At 42.2% G+C, this 14,868-nt stretch overlaps 1 protein-coding gene across 6 annotated transcripts in view; it reads left to right on the top strand.

The window, feature by feature from the left end:
* The window catches only part of HIVEP2 (HIVEP zinc finger 2), a 137,145-nt gene that overhangs the window by 28,324 nt on the left and 93,953 nt on the right, over positions 1-14,868 (top strand). For all 6 annotated transcript variants that reach the window (XM_071434236.1, XM_071434231.1, XM_071434228.1 and 3 more), the window contains one exon: positions 3,789-3,894. The gene's annotated coding sequence lies outside the window, so the exon portion shown is untranslated. The remainder of the gene's footprint in view (positions 1-3,788; positions 3,895-14,868) is intronic.

Genomic DNA, 14,868 nt, shown 5'->3' with positions numbered 1-14,868 from the left:
TGATGTGACCTGTTTGTGTTCAGACAGATGTTACACTGGCAGAGCTGAATATCAGCAGTGTAATTCCCGGCTATGGAGAAACCACTGCTCCTGTTTTCCTCCCAGAGTGCAGCTGCAGTGCGTGTGGAGATGTGGACTGGGGAAAAGCCTTTGTCATTGTCAAGCACTCTTCTGTATGGAGAAGAGGGCTTCAGTCTGCATGGATGTCAGTCTGATATATTTCACTTTCACTCCATCCATCCATCCATCCATCCATCCATCCATCCATCCATCCATCCATCCATCCATTTTTTGTGTTTCATACTAAAGCATACAAGTGCTGTTGTGTCTGTAATGTGGCTTCTGATGGCAGAGAGAACAAAATACCAACTTTCTCACCTTTACTGAAATCATGCTGAAGTTGTAAAACAGAAAACAGGTGCCAGGAAAGTAATACTTGAGTCTTAGATTTACTGAGAGGAAAGGACAGAAATTTTGGTTTTAGATCATTAATTGCATATTTTCATTTAACTTTAAACCCTATTTTTCTGGAAGGCTATTAAGAGGTATATTTTTTTTTAAATTAGAAGCTTTAGTTTTTAATTAAATTAATAATAAAATATATTTATTATATGTATCTGGAAAGTTTTTGAGGCTTGATACCTCCTGACCTGGGTTTAGTAAAGAGTTTGATGCTTGTATATAATCAATCTAAGCATTTGGTTTAGCTGCTTTGTCTATTTCTTAAGTCCTCATTCATTCTTCAAATTAGCATGGGGAGAAAGAATTGCTAAAAGCCTGGTAAGTCCTAGAGCACAACAGTGGTTTTATAGGGCCTTTCTAAATACCTGTGGTGGTTAGGCCTCTGTAGCTCTGTTGGTGTGACTTTGCTGTGTGCATTGATATAAATATTTATAATACAAAAGATTGCATATTTGCTTCTTCAGTGATGTACTTTGTTGTAAGAAAGGGGTAACTTTGGGGCAATGGAGTAACTTATCTGTAGTTTAGTATGTATAAATGCAGTTTTAAGATAGTCCTAAGACATGTAGACTCAACTTTAAGAAGTGATGGCACACGTCTGGAATTAAGTTGGAAGAAAAAATTTAACTACAGCTTCCATTTGTTTTTCTAACTGTACCTTATATTGCATTTCCTTAAAACATTGCTTGTGCAAAATGAAGGTTTTAATTGATAGCACTAGAGATCATCACTGTCTGGATATAGAAAATAAACAGTTTGGATAAGAACTGTATTCATTTTCTTACCAGTTTCTCTTTCTGTAGAGAAAGAGAAACTATATTGATTTGTATGTTTAGTTCCCAGTCTTTCTCCCACTGAGATTTTAAGCACTGGGCCCCCAGTGGATTTCTGTCAACACTATTTCCATAATTGCTAGAACCACGTACTTAAATACCTCCCATATAATTTCCATTTCCATTTCATTTCACAATGGGTTCCATTCTTCTGCTTCACCTAGAAAGACTTTGCTTTTGCCTTAAAGAAGCTCTTCTAGGACTTGCAATTTTTAGGTGAATTTTTGAGACTTTGGTATTTGTTTCTCACCACAGGTAAGGAATTAGGAGGCCTCTGACAGAAAGATCTTTGTAAAAGATCTTGAAAGTTGTCAGGATCATGAGTAATTGCATCAGTTCTTAGCTGTTGCTCATTGGTGCCTCTGGCTCCACTAAAAGTGGTTTGTTTTCAGCAGTTTTGGCTTTCTTCTACATGATCTCTGAGATCCCTCCCAGCTCAACTATGAGCAGAGAGACAGCAGTCTCTGAAATGAGGCCTTGATGATGGCCTTGAAAATCTGGGCCTGGCCAAAGAAGAGGATAAAGACTCAGTGAAGAAATCTGAGCAAAAGGGAGTCAAATGGAGAATTACAAACTGATGTCCCACAGGCCACTGGAGAGCAGAAAGCCAAAGGTAGCTGGTGACAGCTACCATCTTGAGTTAGGTTTGAACTGATTCACTGGAGATGACAGACTGCATTTCACTTGGTTCCATGTGTGCTGTATATTTCTGTTCATGATGTAGCTATCTGGTGATCATTCTTTTCAATTCTTGTGGTGATTTAGAACTTTAAAATGAAAGTATTCGTGAGAGTTTTCATTTTCTAACACTGCTGTTAACAGACATAAAGAAAAAGAAAGAAAAATGTTTATTCACCTGAAAAGTCCTCGTAGTTTGCAAGGTAAATGATTAGATGCAGTCATTAGGCACAGATTATTAAATGACTCCAAATAAATCTGCAAGCAGAAGAAGAATGTGTTGCATGTCTTACTGTGTTTTTCTGTTGAAGGCAGTTGGCTGTGTTTATCCTTCTGTGGGGGGTATGTCACGAATAATTCCTCTGGGAAGGAAGATTGTTTTTAAGGCTTCAACAGGTTGAGAAATTTTGCTTTTGTACAAAATAGGCTTTTGTAGGTGAAGGAGAGTTATTGGGAAAGAAAATCTCTATCTGAGACTCGGATAGATCTCTGCACTGTCTGCCAGCCAGCACTGCCTCGGGGCAGTCACTGCTGCCCCATTTTCCTCACTGCTGCTGGGTCCATGCTGTGGCTCTGCAGCTCACCTCAGTGTCTGGCATTTAAGTGTGCCTGTGCCCACAAATAGGTGCACAATTCTGTTGGTGTTAGTAGTGTTTCAGAGCAGGCAAACTTTAGATATTGCATTGTAGCATCATACCCATGGGCAGTATACCGCCCTTCACCTATAATTTTTTGTTGTCCCATGGATTATGTTCTTTGCAACTTAGTCTTTACATGGTTTTATACTTGTTATTGAAAACCAAATGCAGAATATAGGAGACACTGACTTGCTTAAGTGGCAGCAAATGAAGGTGTACATGATTCTAGTGAACTGTGAGGTGTTGAGGCTGCTCACTGAAGTGTAATAAAGGCAAGAGCCAAGCCACTTTGGGGGCATGAAAACTCAAAGAAGCATTAGAGTAAAATAAAATATATTTTATTTAAAATAAAATAAAATATAAACTATGCCTAAATTCTAAATTTTTGAAAATTCTTTGTTATTTGCCAGGCTTTCTTCCTGAAAACCACTTACTCTAGGATGAGATGCAGCTTGTAGAGGAGGAGAAAGATCAGCTTCTGTTTGGGGAGGCTTGATTAAGAAATTGGGTAGTTTGTTTGTTTGTTGCAGTGTGTCTTGTCATTGCAGATAGCACTGCTAATGCAAGCTCATTTTCCATCTCCGCATTGGTTACCTGCCAAAATATTTAAAAACAAACTCAACCATTGGGTGGTTTTAAATTATCAAATGATTATAAATAAGGTGATTGTAGTGACCTGTGGAAAGTAAATGCTTTCTTAAGATCCCTTAATCTCAAGAAAACAGGTTGCAAGAGAGTTCCAGGGTTGTGTCTACTTCCAAACCATCAGTTTACAATGTTAGGGGAAAAAAAAAGGGAAGATAAAGCCAAACTGGCAATGCACTGGTGTACTGGTGAAAGGAATTGCATGCTTTTCAAGGACCTGACAAATGGGAAATTTGAAGTCTGTATCTGTCCACCAGACAGTAACAGCTTCTGCTTTAATGTTGAAAACTATTTCAATGCTTTGATAGTATGCCTAAAATATGGTCCGGAGCAGTGGGCCAAAACAGTTTGGCTACAGCAGGGCACTTTCGCTTGCCACTGTGAATGGCAAAATGTTTTCTGTGAGCCTGGAAAAAGCACAGACCCTGTTAATGCACAGGATAAGTGTGTGAAATGCACAAATGCATTGGCACAGCTTGCTGTAAACCCGTGAATATGATGAACTTAGTATCTGGATTTGTTATACTTTCAGGTGGGACCCTCTTCTGACATGTGATCTACCCTGAGCTACTTTGACTCCTACGATGACAATGTTATCACTGCCACATCTCTGGGAACCAGTTATTCACAAGTACACGGTATGTGAACGTCTGCATCTTACATTAACCATTGCTTGTTGGAACAGCAAAGAAACAATAACAAGAAGGTGCTAAAAGTCATTGAAGTGAATGTTAAGCCACATGTACAACCAGTTACATGGAGCTGTTCCAGCAGATGTTTATCTGCTAGGCCTGGCCTGTGTGCAGAACAGTGAACAGTTTCAACTTGAACATGTATTTATTCACAGATATTGGTAGAAGCATTCTACCAATGTTTCCTTTGGATGAGATTATACTGGTACAGTGATGATACGTAGATATACAGATGATTATTCTCTCTCTCAAGAAGGAGGCAGTGGTAGCAGTAGTGTGAAGGATTCTGTACTTTAACTGTATTGTTCTGTACTTTAACTGTATTGCTGCACTTACAGCAGTACTTTTTTTTGCATTTAGGAAAGGTCTTTAATTGCTTTCTTTCTTCATTCCACTTTCAATTTCTGGTCAGTCTAAATTAGATTAATGTCACACACCAGTGAGTCCCTAAAGAAGTGTAAATTAACTCCATTTTACCAAACTCCACCAGATGATGGCAGTTATTCCCTTGATGTTCGTCTTTACATCACCCACCACCTTTGACCAAGACTTCAATAGGAAGTAAATTCATATTTTAGCCCATTTTCCTCAGCCTATATAAAAAAATGGAGACTGAGATCCACATCTGGTGAAGGGAGGCTATTCAATTTATGGCCTACAAGACAAAAATTCTAAGGTCGCTGATAGCTGGCATGTTTTTCTTTTCTGACTTGATGATTCTGACTTGATGATGTTTTTCTTTTCTGACTTGACGATTCTGACTTGATATTTTAAACACACACTCAGATCCTGTAAGACTATGGCAAAATGGTTTTATGAGAATGATTACATTGTTGTTTTAGGTTCTAAAGCGGTTCAGAGCACACCACATAGCTGGCATGGAGCATCTGACTTATGGCCCAAATGTAACTTCCATCAAAGCTGGATGAAAAAAATTTCTTCATGCTGATGGGAGTGGAATAGCACTTCATTTAACACCTTCTCTTAAAGTAATGTTCCCTGCTTGGATTTTTTTTTCCTTCTTAGGCATTTCTTAGAGATTAAGTATTAAAGATACAAACATAAAACAGAATTACAAGGAAATGGATAGACAAATAATGAGAACTCAATTAGTGAAATGCTTGTTACGTGTGATAAGGAGAGATGACTGTTTGCTCTAAAAGTATATATCTGGGTTTAATGCACTGTATTTTCATGTGCAATTTTGAAGACACTGTCAGAAATATGGATGATCCCCTGCTACAGCAGTGATGTGAGAGCAGGAAAGCAAGACAGAAGTCTTACAGGGAGCAGGAAGAGAAAGATCATTCTTCATTGATCAATGCAGTGTGTTTTGGGAAAGCAGTTCACACCTTTGGCAGCCTGTGTGTTGGTTGGTGAAGGTTTCCACATCTGAACTGGACAGTTCAAAGAGAAGCTCTCAGAGGTGACATCTACCATTGAAGTGGGAGAGCATTGCACCTCTTCTGCTGGCAGGGCTTCTAGCATGGCTCTTTAGCCACGCTCAGTTGGTCTCTGCTGGCCAAGCACCATTAACATGACCCTTTGCAAACACTGTATTTGTTCTGATGTCTCTTCTGTTGTCCATACCTAAGCACCTTTTCAGGAATAAGAATTTCTATTGCATATGTTTATTGTGAGTTGATTCATTTTCAAACATTCAGAAGAATTTATTGGTATGTGTTTTTGTAAATAAGTTGTTTTGGTGTGTGTGTAAGAATTAGTAATGGAAAGCTTGTTTGACAAAAATGAGTTTCATATGTCCTACAGGGGCAGAGGTCTGGAAAGGACCCAGCAGACCAGCTGGTTGCTTTCCTGCCATCACAGGTATCTCATCATGAAAAGCATGAATGCATCTCGGTTGACATTTTCACTTTTCTGGTGGAATGTGGCTTTTTTGGGCCCCTCTCGGAGTGCCAAGGGCAGGCGGTGGGGAGAGGCAGCTGTCAGAGTGGTGGCTGCTCGCAGATCTCTGTGTTCCCCAGCACAAAGGGCGAGCAGCCATCTCACAGCTGTACTTTTAATGAGCTGTAGGGCAGGGGAGACTGTGTCTCGCACCTCGTGAAGCTTCTGGTACTCGGCAATAACCTTCACGGATTTGCCATCTACACACATCAAAATGAAATTTCCTTTGACTGGTGAACACAGGAGTCAGAAGGAAGTGAAGGTTTTCATGTTTGTTTTTCCTTTTGGCTGTTATTTTGGTTCTCCTCTTTTGCCAGTTCTCATATAGCATTGCAAACCTTTCAGGAAGCTAATCTGCAGGAGCACAGCTCATAAAAGATTGACCTGCCAGAGGACGAGGCTCTGCTTATTACAGAAAACCTTCTGAGACAGTGACAGCTGAAAAGATTACACACTTCCACAGGAAATTAAATTTGATGTAATATAGTGAAAGAATGACAAAATGGAAAGGGTATATATAACATATTTGTGATTATTAAGCAGTAGAAAAATGAAAACTTGAGATCCAATAAAGTGCATGTAATTTAGATATGGATAGAAAATTCCCAATAGTTTTTTTAAACTTTGGCCCTCCGCTTTGATTTGCCTTCTCTCAGCTTTGTTATTCAATGTGGAAAATCATTAACTTCTTAGAACCATAGAACAACTTCAGTTGGAAAGGAGTTTTAAAGACCATCTAGTTCCAGCACCCTGCCATGGGCAGGGACACTTTCCACTAGACCAGGTTGCTCAGACCACCATCCAGTCTGGCCTGGCACATTTCCAGGGTTGGGACACTCACAGCTGCTTTGGGCAACTAGCTCCAGTGTCTTGTAAAATTATGTTAACTTTTAGGCACATTAGATTATAAAACATTTAAATCACGTTTCAGAGCAATCCCATGGCATCCAGGTAGATTGCATTCTTCAGCAGAAGGTGCATATGTGACACCAGACTGGGAGAGGCAAGAGCTTCCTTCTTTGCTTTGTCCTTTTGCCTTGTGGATGTGAAGTGCCAGCAGAGGGGGAAGCTTTTCTTCCCTGCCTGCCCATGCTTGTTGCTGGATTGTGCCATGGTGCTCCAAGATCTGTGGAAGTCCTAGCTCTGTCCCAGCTACTACCTGTGGAGTGGCAGGTGCCACTGGAGCTGTTCAGGTGACATTCATGATGGGTACTGAGGTCCTTGCTGCTAACCCAAGGCACAGGGCAGATGCTGTATCTCCTTTTCCTCTCTTTCTTGGGGTCAGTGTAGGTGCCACTGTGAGCCTGACTCTCTCCTGGCCAGGTGCTTCACAGCGACACATAGGTTTTCTTTCAGAGGGGATGGTAATACCCTTAATAATTTTACACTTTAATATTTTTCCTTTAAGATCTGATTACCTTCAGTGGGGAAGAATAAGCAGAGAACTCTTGCAGGTTTAACTTTATTAACCATCATAAATCCTTTCCTTTTTGACTCTAATCAGTCTCTGGAGTCCTTTTAATTCTCTTGACATTGCGCTGGCCTTTCATCACAGCTCAATATACATTTTCCTGTCGCTAGGAAAGTGATGGCGAGAGCCTTACGTAGACTCACGGTAATGGGCGCAGCGATGGGGACGTGTGACTGTCAGACTGTGCTGACGATGGAAGGAGGAGAGGGAGCTCATGCTGCCAGCACAGCTCTGACTCTGAGGGGGGCAGAAGGGGGTACCCAAAAACACAGGCCCTCACAGAGTCTCGTGTGCACTGCTAGCACCTGGGCATGGGGAATCAGCTGCCTTGACAGACAGACACACAGACACAGCAGTGCTTTTGTGCCTTATTTTGGCAAGTGGGCGCCAGGAGCCAACCCTGCCTCAGAAAGCCCCTCTGTGAGCAGCCCCCAGCCCGTGTCCCTGGGGCCGTGAGTGGCCAGTGCCTGCCAGCGGCCCGGCACGCTGGCCCAGCCACCAGGAATGGGGGAGCAGGGAGCGGCACAGGGACCGGTCAAACCTGCACGGGTGGAGGGGCTGCGTGAATGGGGCTTTTCTGAGCTGGGGACAATGCTAAAAGGAAGGAGTGTTACCAGGTGGTCGAGGGGCAGGCACCAAAGCAACAAATGGTGCCTTCATAAAGTCACTACCTGGGTTATTGCATCTCTGTCCAGCCTGCGCACAAAATCCTGCAGAAACCAAGAGGGGAATTCCCCGGTCGGTAGTCTGTCTGTCTCTCTGCTGTCCAGGAATTCATGGGAAGGAGAAGGAATCCCAAGAATCTGCCCCAGTGTGCAGGGACAGTAAATTCCCTCTTGTTTTTCCATATACACAAGTCAGCAAGTTTCTTCAGCAAATGCTTTAATTTTAAGCTTAATACTGTGCAAATATTTAACCTGGGACAAAAAAAGCCTCAAGCTGGCTTCAGACCATGGACTGGCTTCCAGTTGTTTCTGCAGGTACAGATCCAATGTTTACATACATGAATGGCTATTTGTTTGTTTGTTTATTTATTTACTATGGTAATCTTTTTAATAATGAACTTGGATATTTTTGTACTCTGCTTTTGCTTTCAGCATAAAAATCTAGGTATTTGCAATTTGTGTACAGGCATTTTCAGAAGCATTGGCAAAAGGCTCAGATCTGCTGAAGATAATCAATGTAGGCTAAATCTTTAGGGTGACACAGAATTGTACTGACTTTGTTTTTTTTCTAACTGAAGTGCCCAAAGCTTTGCTCACCACTAATATCCCACCAGCCTAGGTTGTTAAAGAAAGGTATTGAAAGAATTCATCCCTACTGCAGCATCTTTATAATCTAATTTGTTTATTCAGACAAAAGAATATTCAGGAGCATCAAAAGCATTAGCAATACATAGGTTTATTAGGTTTAAAAAGTCTGCTTAAATGCCACCTTGAAAGATAATACTTTTCTGTATCCACATATATTTCATACATTTATGCTTTCTGCAGCCCCTGACTCAGCTGCTGCAGGCCCGACAGCAGCCTCCTATTAAAGAGGGAAAGACCACAGTCTTATGGCCCTTCTATAATGTGCTCAGCGTGTGAGCTGTTGAGTTCATGAAGACGAGAATAGCTGTGTCAAATGTGTTTCATTTGCATGTGGCAAGATGGAAAAAGCAAACTCTGTGTGAAGACGAGCAGGCAAGAGAGAATTGAATGCCTTAAATACGAAGGGAGTTAATGCTATGCAGTGATTTTGCTTCTGTTATAGGAAGCGTAAGAACAGTATGCTTCCAAAGCATAAATACAGCATAAGTGCATCGCCATCCAAACTGCAAAGGTTTCAGTTCCATGGCAACACGGAGGGCCCGACTGTGCTGAAGGTGGATGTATTAATGTATTCAGAGTGAGGGGCTGGGATTCAGCTGGGCAAAAATAAAATGCACCTAAATTTTTCCCCTTAACTTATTTATATATAAAGTAAAGCCTTTGTTCTTAGAAAATCAAAATTACATGAATACACCTGCTCCCCCCACTCCCCCCAATTCTCTCTGATTCTTCTTTGCATACATTTTTCTCAGGCAAAAAGCAAATGAAGAAGCTGGGTTTTCTGAGGGTTTTTTATAAGACTGTAAGTGCAGCAGCACTTGAATGTTGAAAGAAAGTGATATTAATCCCTGAGATGGTTGTATATCCCTAGAGAAAAAGACTTGGACTGGGGGTGGAGGGACATATTGTTTCCAAGATGTACTGCTTTACAGAGCAGAGTGAAGCAGTGGGTGGTTGGTTGGTTTTTGTTTGTTTGGTGATTTTTTTTTATTATGAATATTATTTTCCTTGATCCTTTTGATCTGCCCTCTTTCTGCCTTTCTCTGCATCTACTTCCAGTTTCCCCTACCTCCCCTGGCTGAGGAGCAGGAAACAAGACTTAGCTCTGTTTCCTGACATCCAAAGAAATATAAAAGTACAAAGAAATGGTGTATTTTGTTTTCCCAGCTGACTTGGATTCACAGACCTGCACTAGAAAGGCACCTGATCCCAGAGAGGGTCAGGAGTCACCCTCCAGAACAACTGGGCAATTGTCCAGGGAATAACTGAGAGCTGATCATTACGTGAATTTTGTTTGATCTGCTTGGTTGACTGCAGGAATGTGGGATGGGAGATTGTGATAAATTGATTTTTCTCAGAGTGAAGAACTACCTCAGGCTGATCCTGCCAGCTGTGCTGATGGGTGGATGAATTGCAGATTTGCAAGGTTTAAAGTCAGACTGGGCAGTAGGAGAACCTCCAGATGTTGATATTTGTGAGGCTAACAGCAGTGCTAATCTGGCATGGTAAAGCTGACAGAAGTGGCAAGTTAAACTGGATTTACAGCTGCTCTGTATTGCTAAAACAGGCAAAGCAGCCCGAACATACCAGTGCATCTAGCCTAGAGATTTCAGCAAGGTTTCTCTGTCTAACTGAGGGATGGATATAGCTCTGAATATAGCTGGAAGTTGCTGTGCAAGAAGAAAGCAGTTGATCAACTTCCAACTGTGGTTATACTGTGCAAGAGGAGAGGAGGGATAAAATTAATCTCTCTTTTAATTTGTATTCTTTTCTTCCTTTTTAAAAATTTGCTTTGGGGTTTTTGTTTATTGTTAAATAGCAGCAGGAATATATTTTTTCTTAAAAACAAGTCTTGCTTCCATTGCAGGGGGAACTTGGAGTTTGAGATTCTGCTTGTAGGAAATTCCACCCTCTTCAGGAGACCAGTGCAATGTGGGTAAATCTTTTCTAAGGGAATAAATAGCACTGAAGTGATCCTGTCTCAGCATTCCACAAAGGGGTGGATTTCACCCTCCAGGCAGTAGAGCTGCAAAGTAAGAAGGTGTCATTTTAAAATGTTCTCTTTCTTAGGGAGAGCAGCACTGGTAAGACCGGGTCCCTTGCTAATGCTGCACTTGACATCCTCACAATTTTACTATTGTTGTGGCTTCTGATTTCTGCACAGCCCCCCAAAGCAAGGAAGCAGATGTAGCTCATTAAATACTGGCATATGCTTCCCAAATGGTGTTGCACCTTCATTTTCCTGAGTTTTGACAAAGGAACTGTGTAAGCAATGAAGAGGAGGAATCACTCCAGTCAACAATGTAGCAAGAGAGCCCAGGGATTCCTTTGTAGGTGTCCCTACCTGATACAACCCTGCAAACAGCCCAGCTGCTGTTTGTCAGCACCTTCCCAGGGGAGTGCCTCAGTCAGCTTGGCAGGAAGGATGAGGAGAAAGCACCAAGAGGAGCATCAAAGAAAGAAGAAAAGGAGGAGAGAAATCAAGGATGGGAAGAGAAAGGAAACAGAGCAAAGGCAGAAGGGTGATCAGAGAAGAAATGGGGCTGGGAAGAGCGCAGCAAAGGAAAGAGATGCTCCTCTGGTGCCTCTGAAGGAAACACTGTTTTTCAGGTGATTTGTAGACAAAACCAAACCAAACAAAAAACAGAGCAAGAAAAATAAAATACACAAAGTGGAAGAAGGTACCAGAGGGAGGAGAATTCAGATTGACATGAAGAGGAGAAAATACATAAAATACATAGATGAATTTCATAGCATGGTCCAGCCTATTTTAAATGATAGTTGCTAAGTTTGTAGCACCAAGAGCTTGTGACCTTCTTCTTATGGAGGTTTTGGGGGCTGGTGAGGAGCAGTAGGGCCATATTGGGAGGCTGTTGCAGGCAACAGAATGGGTGGTTGGAGGCAGATCTTTTCTGTGCACCATGTCTGGAAGCCTAAAGCCAGTATGAATATCCCCAAGGAAAATTTCTCATCCTGCATCTGAAGACTCACAGTCATAAAAATGTGCCTGCTTCTCTCTGAAGGTATCTGAGGATGGGCTGTTGCCATGCAGGCAGGGGTAAGGGCTCCCTCTAGATCCCTCTTCCAGTTGTTCAAGCTATCTAGGCTACCAGAAATAAAGAGCTGAATGGAAATTTTAGTTCTGGCTGTTCCAAAGAAGCTTCTGAATGAATTCTGCATCAAATAATGAATGTCTTCTTTCCTCCTCCTCTCCACCTACCTTGTTCCTAAACATTAACATTTCATGTCAGTTGAGCTAAGTTCGGTGTCAGACTCAGAGGATCCTGCTGAAAAATACACCCCTGTTTTGTGGCAAGCCAGAGAAGATGAGAGGCTTGTGGTGTTTTTCCTTCTCAAGCTCTGCTCTGCTGGGAAAAACAGCTAAGGCTGTGTGAAGCTGTCTTCTTCCCACTCTCCTAAACTTTGCTCCTAAAAATGCTGCTCTCTCAACAGCTTTGCTGCTTCTCTGAGTGGCTTGGCCCACTTAGTGCCATCGCTTGCCGGGGGATGTTTTCTGAGATTGTGGTGACTTCCATCTTGATAGGAGGCTGAAGAAGATTGCTGTGGAAAAACTCATTGGCATCGCTAGCTGTGTCATTTGAAAATGGTTACTTAAGCATAAAAGGGAAGAGAGAGATGAGAAATTAGGAGGTTTAAACCCTATCCAAAGCTCCAAACCTCCAAATAATTTCTGCCATTTCTGCTTCTTCTTTTCTAAAGACTTAGGTGATATTTGCTTTATATTTTTAAACTTTTCTTGAGAACCACTAAGGTGAGAAACATTCTCTCTCTGAAATAGGTTGTTTTGTGGGCAGTGGTAGCAGTGTGTGCCAGGCTGAGGCTCAAACCCTGGCTGAGCACCACAGTGGCCATGCAGCACCCGAGGACTGAGCTTGGGGCATCAGTCTGGAATTCCTCCTCAGAGCCAGCTACCAATTTTCTCCAGACTTTTTGGAATGTCACTACTGAAATGCAAGAAGATAACAAATGTCTGCAGAGGTAGGGAAATGCTCATTCAAAACAGTGGGTTTGTTGTACAGGAAGTGGAATGGTTCTCTGGGCACTCATCTCTGAGAGACTCTGTAGTATGTGGTAGTATTTCATGTTAAAAGCATGGGGAGACCTGGAGACCCTAATAATTTTTCCTGTTATAGAGAAATCAAGTGGTGAAAGGCACAAGAAGGAGATGTTGGTGAAAACAGACCTTTTGACAGTGAGTGCTGTCTTGCTGCTTCTGGTGGAGTGAGTGGGGATGTTCCTGTATCTCACTGTAGTGATGCAGAGATGTGCTAATACTTGCTTATTTTGATCAGGGCTGAAAAGCAGAGACAAAAGAATTGCATGTGTCTTTGGAGTGCTGTAATACACCTGAAATCAAAGCCGGTGTGACGTGGAAATTATGATGGCTGATGTTTGTGTAACCCCAAATCTCTCAACCTGTACCTGAATTAACTTCTCAATTGTTAGAGGAACACCATCCATCCCACAGATGTCATGTGAACAGTGGACAACCATTTCCACACAACAGGAGGAGTTTTTTCCCTTTCTCTCACCTTGTTGTCCAGTCTGGCAAATTAGGAATCAAATTTAACCCCCAGTGTTTGTTTCAGGCCCTCTGAGTCTTTAATTCTTTGCCAGCAGCAAAACAATTATTTTTGATAGGCACGCTAGTTGTTTTTTAATTTGTTTATAATCAGTTTTCTAGGAGGTTGCTTTGATGTGGGAGGAACTGAATTCTTTGGGTGCAAATATCTGCTCTTGGCTCTCTTAGTCATTAAAAGATGTTTTCCACATTAAGGTGCCTTTACTTTTAAGGGCAAATGTCAAGCATCTTCTGATACCAGAAACATGAAATACGTGGCTGCCTAAAGAGGAACAATTTGTTGAGCTGCATCATATGAGGGAAGGAGGGACCAAGACCAGCCCAAGACTTCTCCATCTTCCTGGGGAGAAGCCAAACAACCCCTGGGCCCCTCTGGCTGCCCACATCAGCCCCAGGACCTGAGACCCCACAGGTGCTGGTTTCAGCTACTGACCTACATCCCTGCTGAAATGGCTTCATGCTAAAAGATGTCACTGTTCTTTTCCAAAAAGAGCGTGTCTCTTTTTTCTTTGGCTTTTTTCTTTTAAATAAATTCCCTTGCCACCTTTTTGTATTTTCCAACTGCAGCTCTTTTAAGGCTCCCTCCCTCTGCAGTTTTTGCTTTTGTATAGGTTATTTTTGGAAACTGGGGAACCAGGAGGAGGGAGGAAATTTAGGGGAGTTAACTGCGGTAGAAGAAGAAAGCTCTTTCTCTTGGTGTGCTCTTTCTTCCCTGTCCTTTCTTCTCATGACCTCTGTGTCCGACTCCCCTTGGACTGCTCATTCCAGGGCAAGCTGTAGCTGACCCTCTTTGTGCCCAGCCAGCAGCTCCTTCCCACGCGGTGCTGCTCTGCAAGCTGTGCTTGCTTCTTCCTCCCTGCAGTGGCTGCTGCTTCTCTGCTGCTTTTCTGGGTCAGCCAGCTGGCCAAAAAGTGGGTAGGTGGTCGAGCAGAGTTTTGGGAGCTGTGAAACACAGGAGGCACTTGGGAAGTTATGTGCCTTGGGGTAAAGTGTATGCAGAGAGGAATGTCTTCCCTTCATTGTTTCCTCAGGGGAGCAGCCCCATCAAGGTGGTTGGCTTTTTCTTGAAATGCCAGTGGGTTTTTTATATTAGAAGTGTCACATGCTGACTGCCAAAATTTGCAAGAAAAAACCCAAATTCTCTGAAAGACTGGGGAATAGCAACTGAAACCTGACCTGGCAGAGAGACCAGGAGCTCAGCTCACCTTTTGGATCTGGTGCGTGGGGCAGGCAGTGGTGAGCACAGACCCCCCTCCCCCCCCCCCAGAATGCCTGAACTCTTCTGAACAGGAACAATAAATTCACCACAAAAATGAATGGAGAAATTTTCTGTGAAGGAGCAACCAAGGACTCTTTTTCCTGTCTAGGTTTTCTAAAATTACTAATGCATAGAAAGTCATTGACCATGCGGTAAGTCAGGCTGCCCTTTTGCTGAGACAGTATCTGGATAATTGAGATGCCTGTCATTACCCAGGAAAACTTGCTGATGTTTACACTGCTGTCAGGTATTGAAGTCACACCATAATATTTGTTGTGGTATCTTGAAATAGGTTTTAAAATAGATTGACATCACAGCACAAAGTGAGAATTTTCCTAATTTTTTCTGTGGTTATGAAAATGCCTAAATA

The sequence above is a fragment of the Agelaius tricolor genome, unplaced genomic scaffold (genome assembly GCF_023055355.1).
Source record: "Agelaius tricolor isolate 1412-34295 unplaced genomic scaffold, bAgeTri1.0.p SCAF_1, whole genome shotgun sequence".
NCBI lineage: Eukaryota > Metazoa > Chordata > Aves > Passeriformes > Icteridae > Agelaius > Agelaius tricolor.
Note: the sequence above shows the minus strand (reverse complement) of the source record. Positions and strands in the feature narration are given on the sequence as shown.